This window comes from Peromyscus californicus, unplaced genomic scaffold (assembly GCF_007827085.1).
Source record: "Peromyscus californicus insignis strain IS unplaced genomic scaffold, ASM782708v3 Scaffold_5__1_contigs__length_169319896, whole genome shotgun sequence".
Classification (NCBI taxonomy): Eukaryota; Metazoa; Chordata; class Mammalia; order Rodentia; family Cricetidae; genus Peromyscus; species Peromyscus californicus.
In genome coordinates, this window is record NW_026294573.1 from 44662874 (window position 1) to 44686682 (window position 23809).

A 23809-nucleotide genomic window follows, 5' to 3' on the forward strand; every position below is an offset into this window, starting at 1 on the left:
CCATAGTGTTGCACTAGAGGCTGGACAGAGCCTTCCTAAACTACTCCAGGCTGGCCAAATGTCTCCAAAGATTAACTCCACTCACCAGCAGGAAAGCTACTCAGGAGAGGGTTATCCTGCTTGGGGGATGTAGGGAAAACCTGCTAAGAGCTGTTTGGGAAGAGTCCTACAAGAGTCCTAAGCATCACCAGCCCCGAGAGTGGAAAGTCCTAAGTTAACTCGGTTCTGGGCCCAGGGCAGGTGCCAGCAAGGACATGGGGAAGGCCCAAGGAGGTCCCTGGCATGTGGAGACTCTCGGTAAACATTTGCTGTTGTACAAATGGCCAATTACAACCGATGCAATACAGTGTTGCACAGGCCTGTCCTGGGCGCCAGGATACCAGAGAAAAGGAAGGATTATTTCTCCTTCAGGGTGGGGCAGTCTGGGAGAGCTTCACAGAGCGGTGACATCTGATCAGACACCATCTGTTATTTTTCTCTAATTGTTCCACATGTGTGAAATTTTGAGTCTCTACTTAGAATGCAGACTCCAGGAGGGACAAGCCATCGGGGCTGCCTCTGTCCCCTCCAACGTGCTTACAGTGTCCACTCTCAGGAGACTGAGGAGCTTTGGAGTCACAGAGCGCATTTCTTTATTAAACAGAGCTGCTGTTCCCTGCGGAAGCTCCCAGAACCCTCAGGAAATCGAATGGTATCCACTGACACCCTCAACAACCTAACTGCCCTATGCAACAGGCATGGCATTCTAGAGATGGCAACTCTTACGCCTCTGGGAACACTGGTGCCCAACGCGGGGTCACTGAGTCACTTACACTTTATCTGCTTCTGCTTTTCATGAACTCTGCAGGGCATGAATGAGTATTTCCACTTGACAGACCGGGAAAACAGAGGTTCGGAGATCACTAAACTTAGGTCGGGGCAGACCACATCCAGTCTACTCAGTCTGTCACAGCGCTCAAACTATTAGTTTTGTGCCAACAGTTCCCGTCAATAAAGCTTCACTTGGGATCACGTGCCCAGAAAGAAGTAGTGTCCACCCACGATCTCCTGTGAGAGTCCCCGAGCATCGGCAGTCACATTCCCTTTGGTTTAGCAGCACAAACTAATCTATGGGCATGATGTGCCAGGCAGTGCTCACTCATACAGGCCACACCGTTGCCCTCAGTTTCTCCCGGGTACACTTCACCTTTAACTCCGGTCGGGTCCCAACACCTCTCGTACAGCCCAACTACAATTATAGTTCCGGGAGGCCCAAAAGAATGCAAATTTGAGTGCCGCCTTCTCTTGTTTGAATAATGGCCACTTCACAATTCTCCCACCCACACTGGGACCCTCTCTGCTTCTGAGGCGCCCGGCCCTGGGCAGGCATCTGGGTGAGGGAGAGAACACAGGAGGGGGCTGAAAAGCACACACAACAGTAAGCTCTAACCCAAACAGAACTAATCCATTCAGAGCCAAGTGGGGCTGAGCAGATGGGAAACCAGGCATCCCCCGCCCACCAGCATCCTGGGTTCCGGGGCCTTCCCCACAGAGGTATAATTATAAGGGGTGACCCAGCCACATGCTCCCAGGGCTGCCCTGCTTCCAGACACCCATGGTATTGCCTTCACCTGGTTTAGATTTAAAATCTTGCACAGCCTCCCCCGAAAATAATATATGCAAAAGCAAGAATATAAACAAACACCTCAGCTTTGTGCCACTGCCTGGGGTGGGACACACAAAAGCTTTGTGCACTCCTCTCTGGAGTCTCTTAGGCTCTAGGGATCAGAGGTAAGGCCCATCTTTGCTGCCTGCTGCTCTCCCCAATGCATCACGTGTGTGCGTTTACCTTCTCTTCTAGCTTTGAGTATGAGAAGAGGACCAGAGGAACCTCCATTTTGCTCACTGGGGTACCTATGCTTAACATAGGTGGGGCTGTGCAAAATGTATTCAAATATCTACTGAGTAGATGTAGCTCCCGACTAAGCATAATGAGAAGGTTGTGTCTCGAATATCTATTTCCTTCTGTTAGGCACCCTGAAGGCAAAAATCCCATGTGCCTCATTCATGAGAGCTTCCCCATACTCAGCCTTAGCAGCCAGCCACTCGTGTGGAACAAAGGAGCGATGACTAGCCCCAACCAAAGGCACAGTCACTACACCAGAAAGTAGCAGGACTACAGGGGGCTCAAAGACCATGCTTGTGTGAAACAGAAGCCACAGAGCAAATCCCCCTGGCCAATACAGGACTGGGTCCTGGGCCCTGAGGCCAGGCTCTCGCCCTAGCCACTGGGTCCTGGGGCAGAGAGAGAGAGATCAGGGTCACAGAAACAGTACCTGCTTCTCAGAAGGAGCAGCAGGACAAGATAAACTCGAAACAATTAGTGAACAAGGTAACTGCCAGGCTAACCATATTATATCCTGATATAAGGTACACACTGTACCACACAATTAGAGACAAGAGTGAGGGACACCACGCTAATCACACAGGACAAAGAGCAAGCGAACGAACACGAGCCACGGGGTGCTGGTGCTGTCCCAGAGGGCTTTGGGAGCCGTGAGACCAAAGAAGAGCTGAGGTGGGGATTCCTTCACTAGGAAGCTCTCTCCTGGCCGCGGCTCTCTCTTCCACGGTCCTGCTGTAGGCTGTGCCCAGACAACCCCTTATGCCACTCGAGTGTCATCGCTCAGGAAGCCTGACGGCACCCACCTGGGCACCCAGTTCCAGGAGCAGGGAGCAGCTCCCAGCACCACGGCAGGCCTTGGCTCAGTGTTTTCACATACAAAGCTGCCAGGACCTCTCAGCACCAAGGGCTCCGATATGCAGAGCCCCTGCGCATACCTCTCCATTCAGCTCTCTGATCACTGTGAAGTACAGACAGGAAAATCATCCACCCAGGGTGCGGGGCCGAACAACCCCCTACAGGTCTGCCACTTATTTGGCAAATCCCGCTCCTTTATTCGCTTTATTGATTCATTACTGTTACTTCTTGCCACAAGAACTTGAAACATGGGCTACTCGTTAAGTGCAACTATATCCAGCAGAGGGAAAGACACTGGCCAGGTAGGGCAGAGGGACTGGGGTGTGTGGAGGAGGGAAGAATAGGCGGGGCTCCAGAGGGACAGGTCATTCTAGGAGCAAGCAGTGAGAGAGCAGGGGACACAACAGTGCCGCCATCACTGTGACGGTGTCAACTCATGGGATGCTAGGCTATTTCGCCCATTTGTTGTTGTTAAGACAGTCTCACTATGTAGCCCAGGCTGGCCTCAAATCTGAGATTCCCTTAGCTCAGTCTCCTGAATGCCGGACCGTGTACCACCACGCCTGGTTTAAACTATTTCTCAACTGAGAAGAAAAGACCCCCCCCTCCCTCCTTCCCTCCCCAGGGCTACAGGAGGAGAGGTTAAACAGCCAGCCCTGAGTTCCTGTGTGTCAGTGTGACGGGTCCCTCTTTACATTTTTCAGGGGGTACAGTCCCTGCCTAAAACACACCCCAGGGTTCAGGTTTCCTGTTTCCAGAGGTCAGGGCAGAGAAAACAACAGCTTAGATCCATCTCTGGATGGAGACAAATCAGGAGAGCAGAAAGTTCCCCTCCTGGGCAGTCACAGGGCCACACATGCTCTTAGAACAGAAGCAAGTGAACGCAAATCTATAGAGTCTTGGGGAAAAATGCACCACAGTGGAAGAGAAACCCTCACTTGAGACCCTCACTGAGAAGAGCGTTATATAATTTATAGTAGCGGCTGAATCCAGCATTTCATCTCTGTCTCTAATTATTCCAAGCCAGTGAGATTTGTTTTGCATATGTTTTGCTTCTCTATCTTGCGGGTCTCTCTCTTCTGTGGCCACATTCCTCCTAAGCCCAGCTGCTCTTACCTGCAACCTGTTTCCTTCAAGTGTCGTCTCCCACCATCCTTCCTATGTGCAAACACTCCGCTACATGCATTCCTCAGTAACCCTTCCCAAACTCAGCCTTACAGATGGGGTTCCCCTTCTACCTCTCACTCCCTGCTGGCATCCTTCTGGCCAGACTGGCATCAGCCTGGTTCATTTCCTGTCTCCCTCTTGAGCCATCCCCCCTCTCCCTGTTCCCACAGAACCAAGCTGAACTTGCACAGAGCCCGCAGACAGCAGACAGGACACACTGGCTAAGGAAGAGCGGGAGGAATATGATCACACACACTTCGGTTCCGATAAGTCCCGGCGGTGTGAAACAGCACATCCACCTCTGCACCCGGAAGGCTGCAAGTCCAAACAAGCAGCGAGCTTTTGGCCCGGCAAGGCTGGTAATTGGCAAGTGCTGAATTATGTGAAACCAGCCTGACAAATAGAGGCTTAAAAACGACGACAACAACAACCAGGGCCACAGCACAGCCTCACCGGAGGCCGACTTCACTCTTTTTTTTATAAAAAAAAAAAAAAATTTATTTATTTTTATTTTATTTGTTTTGCCTGCATGTATGTCTGTGTGAGGGTGTCAGATCTTGGAGTCACAGACAGTTGTTAGCTGCCATGTGGGGTGCTGGGAATTGAACCCGGGTCCTGCGGAAAAGCAGTCAGTGCTCTTAACCACTGAGCCATCTCTCCAGCCCCGCCATCTTCACTCTTACCTAGGTCATCCCCAAGATGGACAGGGTATCTACGGTGGGAGGCAGGGCCAAGACCCTGACACTTCACAAGGACTGCCACTGGTATTCTGTGACAGTCAGTCACTAGATGCTTATGTGTTAAGCACTGCTGTATGCTTGGCTCCCTTTACCAACCCAAACCAAGACTGCTTTACAAGAACCATCTCACAGAGCAGGGAACACAGAGCCACACAGAGGAAGCTGGTACCGCCTCCTCAGCCTTCTGTGTTTTCTGCCGGGACCACCAACCACTCCTGACCTTACCTTCAACCTTGGGGTTCTAGAGGACAAAGACCAGACAGCATGCTAGCTGCTCCCCAGCCGAAGTCCGGGCCTACTGCTATCATCAGATCACACTGTGTACACGCTCACACATGGGCACTGGGTGTGTCTCTCTCTGATTTGTAGGATACGTTAGATGGCATTTTCAAGATCATCTCCATCCAAAAAGAGCCCAAAGTCTCATCAGAGATGTTCATAATTAAAGGAAAAAGAAGAATAGAGAAGTTCTGACTTCTAGGAAGTCAGGGACTCATTCAAGGACAGTTCTGAAAACTAAGACATAGTGTGTTTTGGTTTTTAGTTTGTTGAGACAGGTTTCTCTGTGTAGTCCTGGATGTCCCGGAACTGGTGATCTGTAGACCAGGCTGGCCTGGAACTCACAAAGATCCGCCCAGTCTAAAACACAATTCTGTTTTGTTTTGTTTTTGGAGACAGGGCATTACTACGTAGCCCTGGATGGCCTCAAACCAGGAGATACTCACTTAAGGCTACTCTTTAAACCTGTAAGAAAAGAGGATTTCTGTTGGGGGTTTATGCAAAACAAATCTCACTGGCTTGGAATAATTAGAGACAGAGATGAAATGCTGGATTCAGCCGCTACTATAAATTATATAACACTCTTCTGACAAGCCCTCAGGGGCACACACAGAACACAGCTCTGACTCAACGGAGGACAGCTGTCAGAGGTGCCGGCACAGGTAAGCAATCAGAACCCTCTGATCGGAGCATTTAAGATGATCGAGCTGATTCTGTAATCTTATTAACGCCACTCCTCTACTGAGCTGACCCGAGTCTTAGCCTGGAAGAGTCAGGCCCGAGCCCTGCTCGGAGGAAAACAACAAATTTCTGTCAGACTCCATCCAACTCCCCCCACCCCCACCACAGCACTTTTCTAAGCGTCCTAATGAGAGCGCCCGCACTGAACAGCGCCAGGTCCAGACAACCTTGGCCAGCACAGACCTATTTGGTGGTGGAGGAGGAGGTTAACATGGTAACTGGGCAATACCAGTTCTTCCCTTGCGCAGCTCGAGGGCAGAGTGTTAAGCTGCAAACAGTCAGTCTTGCCTTCTGGGGACTTTTGGGCAAATGTCCCTATTTGGACCCGAGGCCATGAGAAATTCGTTGTCTTTCACGCACACGTACAATGGACTGAGAAATCTCCAGGCGGTCAGAAAGTTGGCTTCTTTGCCGCCACCCTCGGCTGCTGACACCACTCAGTAACTCAAAGGCACTGGAGTGGTCTCGAATCCCCAACTCCCCAATTGTCCTGCACTCAGAAATAACCAAAAGCTTTGGCGGCTGCCAAAAAAAGGAGAGAGAAAGAAAAACCCCAGGAACACACCAAATCCATGTCCAACTCCTTTGCCCCTTAGAACAAAACCCATTGCAGACACACACAAAGAAGGGAGGCAAGACAAAGGAAAGGCCAGGTCACACTTGACAAGGGGCTTTCTTGTCGTTTCCAAAACAGAACTGTCCTCCATTAGAATGCTCTTGTTGCTCGGATGTTGGTGCGGGAAAGGAGGGGCTCACAACTCTCAAAACAAAAGCAAGACTTGGCGGGTGGGAGGCCCTGGGGAGGCGCCTTCTCCCTGCACACTTCTGCGCCTTTGAATGCCCGCAGATCGGGGTCCAGCGCAGGCAGCTGTTATTATCTCAGCAACTCCGAGGGCCCCGGCGCCAGGGAGTGTGTCCCGAGCAGGTGAGCACCATCTGCCCGACTCGGATGAGATGCCCCTCTCCCTGCCTGCTGCCGCCAGCAGGCTCTCAGGCCCTGGGGAACCACAGCCAGCTTGCATACCCTCCCTGGATTTGGTACGTCAACTCTCAGGCAGGCTGCCCCTCCTCAGTCGCTACCTGGCGGTTAAGAACACTGGTCAACCCTGAAAGAGATTTCTTAAGGCTTTCTGCTAGGGAGGACGTGCAGAGTCAGGGACATAAGAAAACAGAGTCCACTGACACACCCTCCCAGGGGCTAATTTTAAGAAGGGTTTTTAATTGATCTATAAAGAAAAAAAAATTCTACCTGCCTTTTAAAAAGCACTCCCTGCATTAGCTGAAACATTCCCAACACACCCTAGCCCATTTCCTCCCTCCCTGGCCCTCCCAGGTTTAATGGGGGGTAAGTGACTCCCTGATGCAATCTACAAGGCGGGGTGGGTCCAGACCACAGGGAGGGAGGAAGCTGGGTGGGAAGCAGGTCTGCCGGGCAGGGCTCAGAAGGGTGGACTCTGAAGGCCTGCAGTTCTGGCTCTGCCTTTCCCTCCCCTCCCCCACTATTTTACAGACTCCGGTGTTTTTGCTGCTGGGAGACTAAACAACTGAGACATCTACACCACGTGACAAGCAGATGACCCACCCTGCTCTAAAAGGAAGAGCGATGGTTCTCACCAAGAACACAGGTTCGGGTGGATAGGCCTGCCTGTCCTTGGGTCTGGATTTGGGGGTGGCACCTACAAGAAGCACGTGTCTTCACTCTTGGAAGGAATATGGAGATGAGGAAGGGATATGTCCCCACGGCCATTTCTCTGGGACTCTCAAGCACTAAGGATTCTGCAGCAAGGCACACCACTAACGTAGACTTCTTCTTGGAGTGACTATCAGGCAAGGGCCGTCCATGAGCAGAGAACTGGTCATCCCAGAAGGGGGCAGCAGAGCGAAGGTCTGATAGTGGGCAGCCTCGAGGCTCAAAAACTGAGAGCTAGGACCAGGCCTTCACATGGTAACCCAAAGTGTCCATGGGAAGAGCTCTCTTCTGAACAAAAGCCAGAGAGGATGATCCCACAATGCCAGAGACAGCATCTGAAGGACCCTGGACCCTGGAGTGCTCTCTGGACTCCCTAACTTGCAGGACCTGTTGTGGGGCTCATAAAGACAGCGGGGCTTGTAAAGGGCTTGGAAAACAATGAAAGGAAGGAGCCAGCCGCATAGGTCCCTAATCAGAAGTGAGTCAGCAGCCACCCCTCGAGGCTGAGCCATCCCTGGCTTCAACCTTCCTATCACCATCCTCACTTGGGGAGAGGCACAAAGAGCACAGGCCACTACACTGAACGAGCGGCCCTTCTGTGCCCCCACCCCACCCCACCCCACCCCACCCCACCCCACCGCACCCCACCCCACCGCACCGCACCCGTGTGCCCTGTTCAGGTTCTACCGTCTTCAAGTGGAGGATACGCTAAATTACTGTCAGTATGAAACCCATAAAAGTGAGGCTAGACCGGCGGCTTGGTGGGTAAGAGCACTTGCTGCACGAGTGTGAAGGCACACACAACAGCTGGGCAATGGCTACCTGGGCCTCTTCCTCCAGCAAGTGGATCCTGAGAGCTCTGTGCCTAACCAGCCAAATAAATAAGTAAGTAATAAAGGCAGCATGTTTCTGGGTAGTTAGAGACCCCATCTTAAGGTAACACGGCAGGAAGGATAGAGGCCTCCATACGCATGCCTCCACGTGCACCTGTACACTAGCATCTCCCCCTCCCTCCCAGTAGGGAAGAACAAAGTGCATACAGAAAGAGCCCCTGTAACTAACTCTCTAAGCTCTGTGTGCACCCCCAGGTCCGTGGCTCTAGAGACTCACTGACACCTACAGCTGCCCGCCCCAACTGCATAGTACGCCATGGCTGACCACAGCACCCATACAAATTCATCTGCATCTGACCATCTCTGTTTCTGTCTAGCGTCCATGGAAAGCAACAGCCTATTGGGGAAAAGTCTCCAGCACAGGTATCAGCTTTGAGCAGTACAGCATGTCAAAGAACAGGGGACTGTTCAGCTCAGTGGTCGGTGAGGGCTTCCTTCCACAAGGAGGGAATCATGGAAACGAGTCACTATGCAGGGGGGACTGGACACCTGGTTACACCTTCACAGCCCCTTCTTCGGGATGGGGGAGGTAGCACTTTCAGTGACTTTATACTTGTTCCTTCTTGTCACAGTTCCTACCTGAGCCCAACATTTTAGATCAAACCTCCTTGACCATGCCAGGGGCTGCCAGGCCTCAAGGCCTGTAGCTCCCACCTGGGTGGTGGTGGTGAGTGCAGAGCCTTATAACATATAGCACCTTATGGGAATCGCTAGGCTACCTCTCCCCTCTGAGTCCCCCACTCTGGTACCAAGTGATGAGTCCAACTTCCTGGAAATATGGTCTCCACTTTGAATCCACTTCAGAAAGACAGGCCTAGGTGGGAGGCCAGGGAGGGGCTGGAATGGGAAGGAACATCCGTCTGCATCAGAGCAGGGGAGGTAGCTCTTGAGCTACTCACGTGCGCTTCAGCCTCTCTCCCCTCCTCAAGCAGGAAGTGTTCACTGGACCGACAAACATGCCTGGGGTCGTACTAGGGTTACGGCCGTGGAGCCGACTCGGATTTGTGGAAATGAGCCATCCAAGACAATGGGTGTGCAAGGCACAGAAATCAGCTCCAGATGCAGGCCAGAGCCAGCTGCCCAGGGACCAGCAAGGGTAATCAATCCTGTTGATATGTTTATTCTCCAGAGGAGGATCTGGGGGAGGGGGCTGTAGCCTGTGGCTCCGGGACAATGGGAGGCAGCTGAAAGCACGGGCCTAGGATCCTCAAGAGTCTGAGGGTCCTGCCTTGGGGCTTCCTGTTCCTCAGCTAGGAACTGGGGGCAAGGGACACACCCCAAAGCCAACTGTATGACTGTGCCTTGTGACACCAACAGTCCCCAGAGTCAATGACTAAGGTCTTGCATGAAAAATGTGAAGTGTGAGGTCCCATCTGCAAGCATCTCTGCCCAGTGGTCTGGAGTGAATGCTACTTAGGATCAGAACTAAGCGTTCCCAAACTTCAGGGCAAGGAGTGGCAGGACCTTTACTTTTAGACCTGGGAGACACCCAAGTGGCTGAGATGGCAAACAGGAGATAGAGGGAGCCCAGTAAGGCAACAAGGAACAGAGCCAGTGCCCAGGTCTCTCTTATGATCCTGAGGCTCCTCCTATCCAGCTCCCAACCTCGACTTAGTCCCCAGGCAGAAAGAATTGCTTGGTTGTCTGGCAGGGGGAGGGGATGGGTAAACTGAGGTTCTGAGGACCTACTCTGCAGCACAGGCATCAAGGAGAGTCAGAACAAAGGTCTCCCCTCTTCGCTGGGCTATCAGGCCCACGAGGAGAAGGCCCCTCTAGATCACACATTAACTATCACACGAAGAACCACGGCCATGAAGCTGGTCGCTCACCTGACACACTCGAGTGTGCTCACAGCGCTGAAAGTGTGTAAACAGACGGTAATAAGATGAGAAGTTACAACTGTCAAGACAAGAACTCGAACTTAAATTCCTTGCGGTTCTGCTTTGAAAGGACTTTGCCAAAGGGTATTTCAGAAGACTGTGGTCTCCCACCAGGATGAGAGAAGAAGGTGCCCTGTCTGGTGCGTGAAGCCCATGCAGTCAAAAGCTACCTATGTACAAGCATTGCCCACGAAGGGAATACTAGCCTACCTCCCTTAATAAGCAGGAAAGGGGGGGAGGGAGTCTAAAGTCTCAAGAACAAAAGGAAGGCAGAGCTTGTCACTCTGGCCCTGATCATCCATGGCACCCTATCCAGCCATCTGTCACTTCATATAGAAATTCCCTGTGTGTGACGCTGTCTGCCTGGAGAGATGGCTGGCTGTTATCCATCTCCCGGTCCCCACTGAGCCTGGTGCCCAGGAGGCCCCGTAAATACTGCTGAACAAAATGATAGGGTTTCTGCTAGAGCCTTGGTGTACAAAGCCAGCCCTGGGGACTCATTCCTGGATGCTCAGGCTCTCTGGGCCACAACTTCCTTTTCTCACCTTGGCGAGCAGAGGCAGCCATCTTGATCCTGCACAATGGGTCAAGGTCATATATGGTCTACCTGTGACCCCTTCTTACTCAAGCAGCTTAGAGCCCTAGGAAGTTGGGGGACAGAAAAAGCTCATCGCACACCACTCGGCATCAAGTGGAGTGTGAGCAGGCAATACCGTGCTGGGGTGTTAGTGCAAAAAGTAGGGAAGCTAGAGCTGTAACACTATGAACAGCTATAATTTGTTCATCTAGAGCAAAACCTTTTAAAAATGAAAAAATACAATCCCCAGTGTGGGTAAAGGTATAGTTAGGATAAGTCATTTATGTACTGCTCGAGTCAGTACGAGTCAAGATAACCTTTCGAAAAAGTAACTTGGCGAAATAAGTCAAGGGTCTCAAAATGAGCCTATCCTTCCTTTCCAGCCATCTCATTTCTGGAAAGGAAATGCAAAGATGTTCACTGTGGTGTTGTGTATAGTTAGCAGGATGGTAGGGAAGGGCAGGAAGGACTAGCCAATAAGGAAATGGCTCAATAAAACCTTATGCAGCCATTAAGACAGAATTATGAATAGCTGGAAGCATATTCATCCAAAGAAAAGGCACCAGACCACGGTACAAGTGTAGACCTGGACAGCATTTGTCGAGGCTGGTGGCTGTGACGGAGAAAGTTGCCTTCCACTTCCTGAGCTTCCTCTAACCTTGTCTGTAAGGTGACAGCTAGCCCTGTGTTTCTATCTTCTGCACCGCCCACCTAACTCAGACCCCGGGGCTCCAAGAGGTGGAAAAGGGAGGCGCGAGGCTCAAACCAAAGCAAATGAACATGATTTCAAGGAGGGTTCCATGGCACCTTCTCCAAGAGTGACATTTACCCATGGAAACCTGCTGGGATTACACACACACACACACACACACACACACACACACCACAACCGAAAGCCACGATTTCCAATGTACAGAGATAGATACACCCATTCAGTTCCCTAACAACAGCCGTGGCCAACTTTCTACCCCAACCAGCCATCTGGGGCTCAAAGGGAAGGTGTCAGATTGATCACCAGGATAGGATTAATTTCTTTCTCCTTCTTCTTAAATCCCCTTAACTGAGAAAGCAGCTTGAGCCAATTCTGCTTTTCTCACAGACACCAAAACACCAAGCTATCGTCATACCAGTTCATCTTCACACCCCCAGAGTCGGGGGGGGGGGGGGGAGCTTTCCAAGCAGCTCTGCGGAGTCTGCCATCCAGCGAAGGAACAAGAAGCACAGGCTTGCAGACAGAGCAGGACTGCCAGAAGAGGGGCCACCCCAGCCTTCTCTGCCAGGCTGGAGGTGGCGACATCTCTCAGGACCTCCACATGCTGCCTGCTAGACCGCTGCTATACAGCACACAGAATGCCCTTCAACTGTACTGACAGGGAGATGGGTGGGCAGCGTACCAGGCACCACGACCCCAACGATTCATTCTAGCCCTCCACCACACAGGGAGTTGGTGTTCTTATTCTGTGTGTGAGCAAGCTGAAGTCTGGAGCACCACCTCAGCTGTGCCAGAGCACACCCAGCAGGGGAAGGACCAGGAAGCAACCAAACAGGCAGCAAGATGGTACCGTTTTTACATTCTCTGCGACAACCCACAAAAGTAAAGGCTGCTTCCCCACCCCAAACTGGCACGTAAGAGAAGCAGGGCTCCAAGGAGCTGGCCCCCTTCTCACCTCTAAGATCTAGGGGTCTCCCCTCCCCCAACACATGGGTTCCCACTCCATCCCACCGCAGGAGCAGGACTACAAACAGCACCTGCTGTTCGCCCAGGTCTCCTCTCACTGACACTGCACAGGTACTAAGAACATTTGCTTTGGATGGGTGGAGGGGAAGGAGAGCCAGGACCAGGGTGAACGCCTCTCAGAGATAAAGCTTGCAAACTTACTAAGATGGAATGAATAACCACAGGAAAGAGGCTCTCCTGGGGCAAGAGAAAGCTCCCAACACAGCCCACTTGGGGTGCAACCTCAGCCCCAATGCAAGCCCACTACCTGTGCTACAATGTTCCCCCACCCCCCACCATCTGTTAATAATCAACCCAACCCTCCAGGCCGGCGCCAGCTTCCAAGAAGACAATGACTACCTCCAGGAAAATGGCCAGAAGCAGGTTTGGCGCCTGATTTATTAGGTTGTAAAAAAAAGGAGGAAAAAAAAAAAAGAAAGAAAAAAAAAAAGGGTCCTGAAGGAAGAAAGAGGAACACGCAGCAAAGCTAAAAGCTAAGACATGGTGTTTCCGATACATTTATTGTTCTTTTGTTGGCCTCTCCTCTTTGAAGGAGGCAGGTGGCCTGGGTGGAATTCTAGGGACTACTGTCGGAGACACTGGTGTCAGACTCTTATCTGGACAGGAGAAGGGCCGTGGAGTCCCTTCTACAATGCAGCAACAGGACTCCACATACCGCTTTCATGCTTCAGACCTGGGGAGGGGACACCCCGAGAGGTGAGCTGGGTTGTCCCGGCCCTTAGGGGGGCTTCCAGTCTGGTAGGGGAAGTCTTGACACAAATGCTAGTGTTTTCAAATGGAGGGGACGACGTAGCGTGAAAGAAAAGTCAGTTTCTGAGATGAGAGATATTGGCACTTCCAGGGGAAAAAAAAGACCGGGGGCAGGAGAACCAGCTTCAAAGAAGCCAAAGAGACAGGTGAGTGCAAACAGGCTGTACGCTAACACTAGGGACCTGACAAGTGGCAGTCACTTAGGAAGCTGCGGTAGACAGAGAGAGACAGGCCCTGACTTCAAGGAAACAGGGGAGGTTAAGGAGAGAGCAGGATGATGGATCAAGAGTCCACAGAAGCGAGCTCAGGAGGCTGTCTGGGAACCCCTGTGGCCAGCATGGTGCCTGGCAGACAGTAAGCATTCAACCAATGACTCTGAAAAGGATGAACAGGAATCCAAGAGTGTGAACAGTTCCTTCTGCCTGAGGAGGCCGGAGTATCTGCCAGGGAAATGCCCTAGCAGCCGGCTACAGAGAGAAGGCTGTCCTTTCGGCAGGGGCTAGGGTTACACCAGGCAGGAGGAACTTCCCGTGCAAAGGCACAGTAACACACTGAGTGCACTCCCTGGAGACCTGATCGTGCTGGAGAGACAGGGGTGCTCTGAGAAAAGATGCTGACCACAGAACCCTGGAGGCTCCTCCAAAGAACATGGAGGGCTTCCCCCTAAAGAACAGGGCACTTCTCAAGACGGCAGATGTGGTGCAGCGGGGTCAGGTCTCTTTTAGAGGGGACCTCTGGCAGCAGTGATTCCAGCTTCTAAGAAGGAAACCAGGAAGAGAAGTAGGGCCATCCAAGAGGTTCCATGTGCTCGCTGTGGCCTGCCCTAGGCTCCTTGCTCCACACCCATGGTAGCCCTGAAATCGCTCTGCATTGCAGAGTAGCCCACAGAGCCTACGAAGTCTCTCCCAGATGAACCTGCACAAACAGCAGTGTGGCTCTCAAGTCAGAATTGGGGGGGGGGGGGGGTGTTTCTTCAGCTGTGTGGAGAGCAGAAGAATTCAGCCTGGAGCCACTGAAAGCAAGCTAAGGTGTGTGTGTGTGTGTGTGTGTGTGTGTGTGTGTGTGTGTGTGTGTGTGTGTGTGTGTGTGTGTGTGTGTGTGTGTGTAGAAACAAAGCCCTTTGAGCCCAGCAGTGTTCCCTCAGACCTGAGTGTCTTTAGGTGCTGTTCTGAGGATTTAGGGCAGGATGAGGAACCAGAGCTGAGGTTCATCGGGTCAAAACGGATAATAGGTCCTCTGCAATGGAGGATGGCAGAGAGGCCTGAGTCAATCAGGGAAGGTGACTGGGGAAGGAAGGCCATGTTTCATGCACTGCTGCCTTGCAGAAGGAAAGCCGGAAGTGGGCTGAGAAGGGGTTAGAAAAACAGAAGACAAACCACTCTACCCTGTCCTTTCCAAACTCAAGACTGGAAAGCAAGCAAAGCAGGCCTGGACAGGCAGTGAACAGAGGGACAGGACCCTAGGGCTCTGACCTCGACCTTTCTGGGTCCAGTTTCTGCGAGCACTGAACGAGGCGATCCTGGTTTGTTTCCAGGCTCTGCTATGATTCCTCGTGTCCCTGTCTGTGGCTGGGAAAGAGCAGCAGTTTGTAATGGTAAACAGAATTGATAAGGACTAGAGAATCTCACTGAGCTGGAGTAACCAAAGCCCACCACAGCCCTGCCTGTCAAGTTTTATGGCATGGGAAAGCTAGGAGGCGAAGCCACGGCCGGTAGATACTTTCAGGACAAAAGGCTGAGGGACAGCCAGCCATCCCTCTTCTGTGCACACCACTCAACTGTTCCTGAGGTAACAGAAAGCCCCTGCGGGGCCCTAAGACAGCTTATTCCTTCTATTACTACCATCTAACATTATAACACACTCACGTGGCAAAACCACGGAAGAAGACACTAAACTCCACAAGGCCATCGCCTGGCCAGGTCCCATGGAAACACAGGGTATACACTACAGGAGTGCGGAAGGCAAGCTCTCTCCACCCACCAAGAGTGGAGGGAACAGAAGGACCTGGTCTCCAGGGGTCTACAACAACTGTCCCTGACCCCAAGCCAACCAAGGCTCAGGAAAAACCAACAACCCACTTCTGCCCCAAGGGTTAAGGCAGCTGGTAGGATGGGTAGCCTCTGCAAACTAACAGAGCCCCTGACACAAAGCAGACCCCATGAGATCACTGTCCCCAAAACTGTGCTTCGGTAAGTGGCATTCAGCAAGTCTTACTTAAGGGGACATACGGGCTCTCTGATGCACCCCACTTGACACTAACCTGAATGTGAAGACCCACTATTCTGCCAGTCCTCTGCCTAAGAGAAAGGGGTAAAATAAACAGCCAGAATCCTGGCCTTCTGGAGCAATACTGGTAAATAATTATACTATTGTCACTGACCTATGATTTTCAAGGGACTCAAGAGATACTTCCAGGGGGGTAGGGCGGGGCGGGGGGAGAGAAAAAGAGCAGGCATATTAGGACCATCCTAGGTAGACAGAGGAGGAAGAAGTATGGGGTCCTCCATTCTCCTCCCCAGCTCAAAGATCAGTCCTAAGCAAGACAATGAAACTCCCAGCACACCAAAAAGTCCAATGGTTGGGAAAGTAAAGAATCCTAGGCCCTAAAACTCTGCCTGTAGGGTTTAATTAGCTTTGTAAAAGACCAAGAGATACATAGATAATAGGTGCCTACCTTTACTGAAAGGGGGGAAGTAAACAGCTCAGAAAACAGCCATATCCAAGCCTCAGCCCCCTGGCCCCTCCATCCCAGGACCCCTCCAGCAGGTTGGTCTAGGAGCCAAGTCCTAGAAACCAGTTCCTCCAGCTAGACAGGATGCCAGAGTCCTGCTTCTGGAAAGAGGCTCCCTATCTTCCCTAGAAGGTGCTGTTCCCGCTTCTGCCCTGGCCTGCTACCTAGAGCCTCTGCCCTGGCCTGCTAGCTAGACCCTGTCCCAACAGGCCGACAGTGCTGTTCCTGTCTCAGCCCCCATGCAGGGAGGGAGGTGCTTGGCTAGAAAGCTGGTCTGGATTCTCACAACAGCTATATTTCCTTGTCCAGAGGGAGAAACGAGAGACGCTGGAGAGAGGGGCAGGTTTCCGATCGACAGTCTTGGCTGTCAAGACTCGTCCGCAGGGTCACTCCATGTAGCCCTGGCTGTCCTGCAACTCACTGTGTAGACCAGACTGGACTGGACCTCAGATGTCCACCTGCTCCGCCTCGAGAATGCTGGGATTAAAGGGGTGCACTGCTATCAGACTCTTAACAGGTGGCTCTCTTCTACTCCCTTAAAGCAAGGCTGAAAAGCCTGTCAGGGGTTGGGAAAGAAAATGGGCAGAGAACCAGCAATCTGGGATCTCCCCGATACGGTTTAGTGTGGGTCTATCTTAGCTCAGTGTCAGGTGTAATACAACACTTACTTAGATCTATGTGTCCTCTTCAAGTACGACTGAAGAAAGGCCGTCTGTAGACAGCCCGCATGCACCAGGTTAGCCTAAGCATTTTACAAAAACAAACAAACAAACAAACAAACTCATGTATTCCTCAAGCATTTGTAGAGAATGTATTTTAATAAACCCCATTGTACAGATGCAGGAGGCAAGAACCAGGGGTGAAATTTGCTGTCTAGAGTTAGTGACCAAGAGTGCTGGCCTCTAAGACCCGGTCTGTTAGCTTTGAACATCCTAGCAATGGATGATGTCTTCTTTCAAATTCAGAAAGCCTTCCAGGCAAGGAACCCTGGATGGAGATGAACTCTTTCAAGAGTCTTTGAAGCTGTGGACAAACGCCCTTTAGAACAAAATCATTTAGTAGGCTGGGCATAGTGGTGCATGCCTTTAATCCCAGCACTAAGGAGGCAGAAGCAGGTGGACCTCTGTTGAGTTCAAGACTAGCCTGGTCTACATAGCAAATTCTAGGACAAGTTCCAGGGCTACCGAGTGAGACCTTGTCTTAAAAAAACAAACAAGCAAACCAAAAAAACCACCAATCAGAAAGGTAAAGGAGGGGGTAGTCCCTCCTGGACAGTCCCTGGCATAGCCTAATGCCCAACTCAACCTCTGTAACACTAATGTGCTTAGGGTAGTGTCGACCAGATCCTCACTCCCTGAAATGCTGTTTATTTAGGGATCCCACAGCTTAAAACCTGCTGAAGCACAGCCCCTCAAGACTGAGTCCATCCCTGGGCACACATACCCTGGCAAGCCCACAAGACTCCACTTTTCCTATCCATGTGGTACTCCAACACCAAGGACCTAGCTCAGTTCAACTTGGGGTGAGCAGAGAGGCTCATATACAGAATTTACCAAATGGTTCCATTTTTCACTATGCCCCAACCCTTTCGGGAAAGCTCCAGGTCTTCGGAGTAGAAGGCTAGTAGTAGGTACTAATGGGGCAGTGATGTGTCCTGCTGCAGTGTTGAAAAGTTCTGTGTGCAAGTCCAGTGGTCCTGCCATGATTTAGTAAGCTGGCTCCTGAGAAACAGCAGGTCCAAGACTTCAGTAAATCTGCTAAATGAGGCCGTTTCTGGAGGGTGGTTTTCTAGATATACGGCCTGATGGGTTGCCAAACTTGCCCAGCTAACTAAGCCTCAAAGGTGAAGACAGCTGGGCTCAGCTCCTGGGGGAGGGGCCTGGAACAGAGAAGGAAGAGCTGGATTTTGGATCTCTGGCTTTGCACTTTGCTTGGGAGAATGAGGCTCAGAGTTAAACTTGAGAGGTGGGAACTGTAAGGAAACTGATGTCCCCTGCTGCATGTCTACCTTGAAAATGGAGCAGTCAAAAGGGTGGACGGGCCCAGCGTGAGGAGCACTCCCGCATGGACTGTACAATGCTGTGTGACACTTCCATCACATTACTGCCCTACATCCCTACAGATCCAGTCCGACCCTGCAGATGAGCACTGCGCTTTCTCTAAGAGACCTGTTCACCACAGGACAGTTCGGAATGCCACTTCTCCATCTGAAACATCACTCACTGGCTTCTCTGGGCCCCACTGATACATGTCTGAATGATGGAGACAGGAGGGGAGGGGAAAGACACCAGCAAAGGTCAGACTCACCACACCAAAGCTGGTCAAAGGCCAAGGTATCAGAGGTCTAACGTATCTGGTCACAATCCCTCCTCCCAAGGTAAGATGCTCTCAGGCTGTAGCTCCCACTTCTGTGAAAACCCATATCAGATCAATTACCATGCCATCGCTCCCCATTACCTCTGCTGAGGGATTCAATTATTGGATTAATTTATAATCTGCCCTCCTGGTTGTTTTTTGCCTATTGCTCTTTTATATGAAAATCACATGGAAGCAGAACTTAATCAAACAGTATAAAAAGGCATGCGAATCTGTCTCAATGCTGACGTCAGTTCATTAGTGGTACTGCTGGGTTTCCCCCACGCTCCTCTCCACAGGTTGAGATCCCTAGAACCATCTGTGGACTTAACACAGCGAGGCAAAGACAATCAAAGGGAGAGTCCTGTTCGACACCAGCGGGCTGGGCCCTCAGGTTGACTGCGCAGGCAGAGCCCACCACCAACAACCTGCGATGCTTTCCCAGTCCGATGATTTGGGCATGGTGGCCCGGGCACTGGGAGAAGGATCTGTTGGGCAGGGACCAGGATGGTGGCGGCAGCAGAGGCAGCCGGCTCAAACTCTAGTGTCTCCCTCCTGGAGCCAGGGTAATCTGATGATCACAGTGGATAATTAGAGTCTCTTATCAAAACAATTAGCGGATGAATGAACAGCCAGTCCCATCTCCACACAACTGTGCTCCGCGCTGCACGGCAATGCGGGGGAGGCAGAGGCAGAGGAAATGACGAACTGTAGCCCATTCCCCGGGAAAAAGACTCTAGCCTCGCCCAGCAGCTACTCGGAACACCTTCCTGCCTCCCTGCCTGCCTTCAGCTAGGCCAGCCTCCTTTTCCTGCCCAACCTGGAACTCTGCAGATACCAGATTCACCAGCCTTGACCGGTACCCAGTTATGTCCTTCGGACCCTGCACTGATTCTCTATTTAATCATGCCAGGTGCACAGCAGGCATCAGAGTTCTTACTCTCTTCTGCCACTCAGAGAGACACTGGAAAAGGACTCCACAAAGGTCTGTGGGCCTGCCTGTCCCCCTGCTGGGCTGCACTCTCTTCCTCTAGGACATGTTCCACAGGAATACTGGGGCTGTTCCATCCAGTGCCCCGTGTGCAATTTCATTAGCTAATGTTTAAAATTCAAAGCTCTTCTATCATTTCCGTGTCTCCCCATCTGTAAACAGGCCTGTGGGGCTGATACCATTTGTTTCCACCACAGAAAATACACAAGGATTAGCCAGAAAGTCCGCTGGAAACATAATCCTAAGTAACCCGGCCCATGAAGCGGCAAGTGTGTGGAGAAGAGCCCTCCAGAGCTTGGCAATGGGGCTGAGAAGTGGGGGCATCCAAGACGTCTTCGAGACAGGCAACCTGAGCAAAGAGCCAGGCCTCCTGTTTCTAGGCTAAGACCTCGGGTGCGAAGGTTGGAGATTAGTCATCTTAGGCTCGATATATTTAGGATCTCATGATAGTGTCACACCCCTAAATGATACATTCTGGGAGATTCCGAAGGTATGAGTACCCCCTCGCTCACTTCTTGATGCTCACTACAAAAGGGAGGGAAAGGAAAAAGGAGATGAAGGGGCCAAAGCTGAGGTGTCCATCTGCTTTTGTTCTCAGCTGCGCTCCTTCCAAAGCTCGGGTCTGCTAAGCCCTGAAAGCCACAGCGTCATCTGTCCACTTCCCTTGCTGCGATGTGCCACCTGGCTTGCTCCTGACGGCCATCAATCACTCGAATGTGCTGACCTCAAGGCTCAGGGGACAGAATTTTCAAGTCAAATGTGGCCGTTAACATAAATAAAGCATTGCCTTGGATTTCTTCCTTTTTCTTTCCTTCTCTCTCTTTTTAAAAGACTCTGCAGCTGCTGCTGGGGCCTCGGCAGGCAACAAGAGCCGGGCCGACAGGCAGAGAGAGAGAGGAATGGCAATTTTACTTTTCTGAGTCATAACAATTATGACGTTGTGATAAGAAACATTTTCTATGAATTTTTAAGCACTGGCTTATCCTGTTTCGCGATTGTCTCTGAAGAAAAGGACATGGCTCCATTAAGCTTGAAGGCTCCAATTCAACTGCCCCATGTAGGTAGCCTCTGGACCCCTTTCCCATCCACTTCTGTGCCCCTCTAGCCAGGGCTCCGTCTCAACCAAAGCTGTTGTCCTTTTAGCACATTTACACGCAAATGACTTCCATATACCAAATATAGTCCTGTAAGCCAGCATGTATTTTTAAACACGAAAAAGTCTCTCATATTAAGGCTCATGATAAATGTTATGATCCTCAAAAATGGTTTGGGGGGAAAGAGGAAGGGCGACCAGAGGGAATGGGTGAAAAATGGGGGCTTTTCCTAGACCCCAAGTCCAAGTAGATGGCACAAAAGTGGATCTTCCACCTCCTGTCCTATTGGGGGGATAGTGAGCACAGATTAGAACCAAGTGACCCAGTGCGGCCCACTCTAGCTGCCTGGCAGAGCCTTGTTCACATGCTAAGATCAGGGCTTTGCATTCCCTGCCCTACCCTCACAGCCCAGCCCAGCCCACCTGAGGCAGCAGGTGGGAGAGACAATGGACTGCCCTGGGAAAGTTCCCAGGTCCACAGATTGTGCAACTCTGGCCAGGTCACAGCCTTCGCAGGGGCCTCCATTTCCTCACCTGTGGGGGAGTATTACTTCCTCACGGCAGGAGCTCTCCTGCAGCCTGTCCTCAGGCAGGACACAGCTTACCAGGCTGCCTCCTCACCCAGAGGAGCTGAATCCCAACAAAGCCCCAAGGGTTCCTCTAATTCCTTTGGGGAGGAAATCCAGCTAAGCAAGCTGCCAGGGCATCTTTATAAAAATCCATATCCAACAACAAGAGAAAGACAGCGCAGCCAGGCCTAGTGCTGTAGGCCTGCTATCCAAGCTACTCGGGATTAGGCAGAATAGCGAAGTCAAGACCTGCTTGGGCTGCAGAAGGGGTTCAAGGCCAGCCTAGATAACGAGACTTGTCTCAAAATACAAACATTGAGAGAGGCCTGTGGATGTGGCACACTTGCCTAGCGTGTGAGAAACCCAGGCTTCTATCTCCAGGACCAACATGCAGCCTGATTCAACCTCCAGTGGCACCTTTACCAATGGTACCACCCCCACCTCATCTTAGAAATGGCTCAGAAAAGGCCATTCTGAGTACTGGCCTAAGTACCTAACAATACAGCCTCCCCTCACCCCAGCTTCTTTCTCATCACAGGTGAGTGGAAAACCAGTGAGGTCCATCAATCTGTGATGGGGCGGGTGAGCCAGGGCTAGCAACTTCCTCCTAATTCTCTGGCTAAAGGGTTTTCCCTCCAAGTGAGGAGAGTATTTAATCTCGGTGGAAGTTACTAGGAGCCAGGGCCTGCTCTGGAAGTCTAACAGCAGATTTCCCAGATGCATTCCAGGAATTACGCAGCTCTACCAACCTCAGAACTAGGCAAACAATACATGTGTTCTAGCCTGGGAAGGAGGCAGTCTACCTCTGTTCTCCCCTCCCTACCAAAATACTGCTCTGGGGAAGATGGCCAGATCACCCATAGCGAGAGAGGAGGTGAGGGAGCTGAACAGCCTGTGACCCTGAGGATGAATGACACCCTTTTTGAAAGCACTGTTCAAAGCAGACACATTAAGAAGGCTGTATATTTATCTTTCTGACATTTTAAAATATGCTGCAAAAAGCTGAATCTTAAATCAAGGTGCGTTTTTTAAAGGCATGCTAGATTAGGGACAAAAACCACTCTACTCCCTTTCCTCCTTCAGGAGCATGCCTGCTTCGGAGCAAGGATTACTGCGTGTGACAGCCTCAGCCTCCTGCACAATCAATACTGAGTTATGCTTTAGGACGTGGCAGAAGGCTGGCCAGGCTGAACTCCTCCCCACAAGGGCCATTGTCAGGGCCTCAGCCTCCTACTCAGGCCCCTAGGCTCAAGCCAGGGCTCAGGCTACAGAGGAGCTAGAACAAGACTCACGAGATCCCAGGCTCTACAAGGAATACCAAAAAAAGGACAGTCTTCTACCTCAGGGGTCCAGCTGTCAGTCAACTGTCCCAAGATACATAATCCTCGGCAGAGACTTTCCCAATAGCACCCTGCTCCACTACCTCCCTATATGCCCACCCCAACCTAGGGAGAGGAAGGGGCGGCCCTGGCTGTCCTCACTCCACAATCCGAATGAGACTGTAAGGGCTGGAGTGGAGAAGGCGGAGGAACCCAACTGCTTTTTATCCTGTGGCTACAGAACAGCCTAAAAGGGACCCCGGGACAGGCTTAGTGGCACATGTCCGTGATTCTGCCATTCTGGAGCATTCTAATGCAATCAGCCACTAAACAAAGGGCAACAATATTGCACCCAAAGAGAATCCAGCCTGACCTTTCACCCTGGGTCCCTCCTCCTCCTCCTTTATTTATTTATTTATTTATTTATTTATTTATTTATTTATTTATTTAGGTTTTTCAAGACAGGGTTTCTCTGTGTTGTTTTGGTGCCTGTCCTGGATCTCGCTCTGTAGACCAGGCTGGCCTCGAACTCAGAGATCCACCTGGCTCTGCCTCCCAAGTGCTGGGATTAAAGGCGTGTGCCACTGCCGGCTGGGTATCCCTCCTTTTACCTGCTTTTATGCTACCAAATTCCTCCCTGACCTGAGTCTCAAACGCTCCTAAGAATCTGCTGACGGGCTACCTCTTGGATCAATGCAGAGCAAGGGGAAGCCGTCTGGTCTCAGTACTCCCTGTCTGTCACCCACAAGGTGAGGCCTCACAAGATTCACCTGCTGACACAGCCCAAATCTAAGTACAACAATCAGCTCCAACTTTGTGTGTGTGTGTGTGTGTGTGTGTGTGTGTGTGTGTGTGTGTGTGTGTGTGTGTGTGTGTGGTGGTGGTGGTGGTGGTGGTGGTGGTGGTGGTGTCCTTTCAGAGCCTAAGTCTCAAGGGTGTAATCACCCAGAAATCTCTTGGGTCAGGTTCTCACCTTCACCAAAGTCAAGCAGTGAAGAGACCACCCACCGACTGATGGGCAGAACAGGTCACTTAAAGATGGAGCTGCCCCTCCCAGGCACCCACAGGGAGTGGAGATGACCTCTCCTAGGGAACAGGGCTCCTGTGATGCCATGTAGGCAGTGCCTGGATATGAGGAAACGGGTAACTACAGCCACCGAAGGCACCGTTAGATGGTAAGGAAACACCCCAACATTGATAATCACTCCATGTGCTTAACGTGAAACCCCTGACTATGTCGTCCTCAGTCTAAGCACAGAACAGTTTACCCGTGAGAGCATGGCACAGGCTCACATCCCAACCTAATACTATCTGCATGTAACATCACAGACATAGAAACTACATACCTGATTAGAAAGATATGCTGGCCTGAAGAGATGCCCGGTTAAGAACACTGGCTGCCCTTCTGGACCCAGGTTCTCCAAGCCACATGGCGGCTCACAGCCATCTGTAACTGCAGTCCCAGGGGACCTGACTGACACTCTCTTCTGACCTCTGTAGGCACCAGGCGCACATGTGGTACACAGACTTACAAGCAGACAGAACGCCCATGTGTA

General features: G+C 51.4%; 1 protein-coding gene and 1 long non-coding RNA gene across 11 annotated transcripts in view; one reads left to right on the plus strand and one right to left on the minus strand.

Annotated features, from left to right (window-relative positions):
• Nucleotides 1–23809, minus strand: part of Ssbp3 (single stranded DNA binding protein 3) — a 151087-nt gene that overhangs the window by 58172 nt on the left and 69106 nt on the right. The gene's annotated exons all lie outside the window — the stretch shown is intronic.
• On the plus strand, nucleotides 5917–12809 carry LOC128096035 (uncharacterized). 3 transcript variants are annotated; one of them, XR_008213509.1, is made up of 6 exons: nucleotides 5917–6592; nucleotides 7178–7292; nucleotides 8038–8242; nucleotides 8446–8613; nucleotides 9183–9346; nucleotides 12148–12809. It is a non-coding gene; the product is annotated as an uncharacterized LOC128096035 (long non-coding RNA). The 3 variants fall into 3 exon arrangements; XR_008213508.1 differs by having other exon boundaries at nucleotides 5917–7292; XR_008213510.1 differs by having other exon boundaries at nucleotides 5917–7292; nucleotides 8568–8613.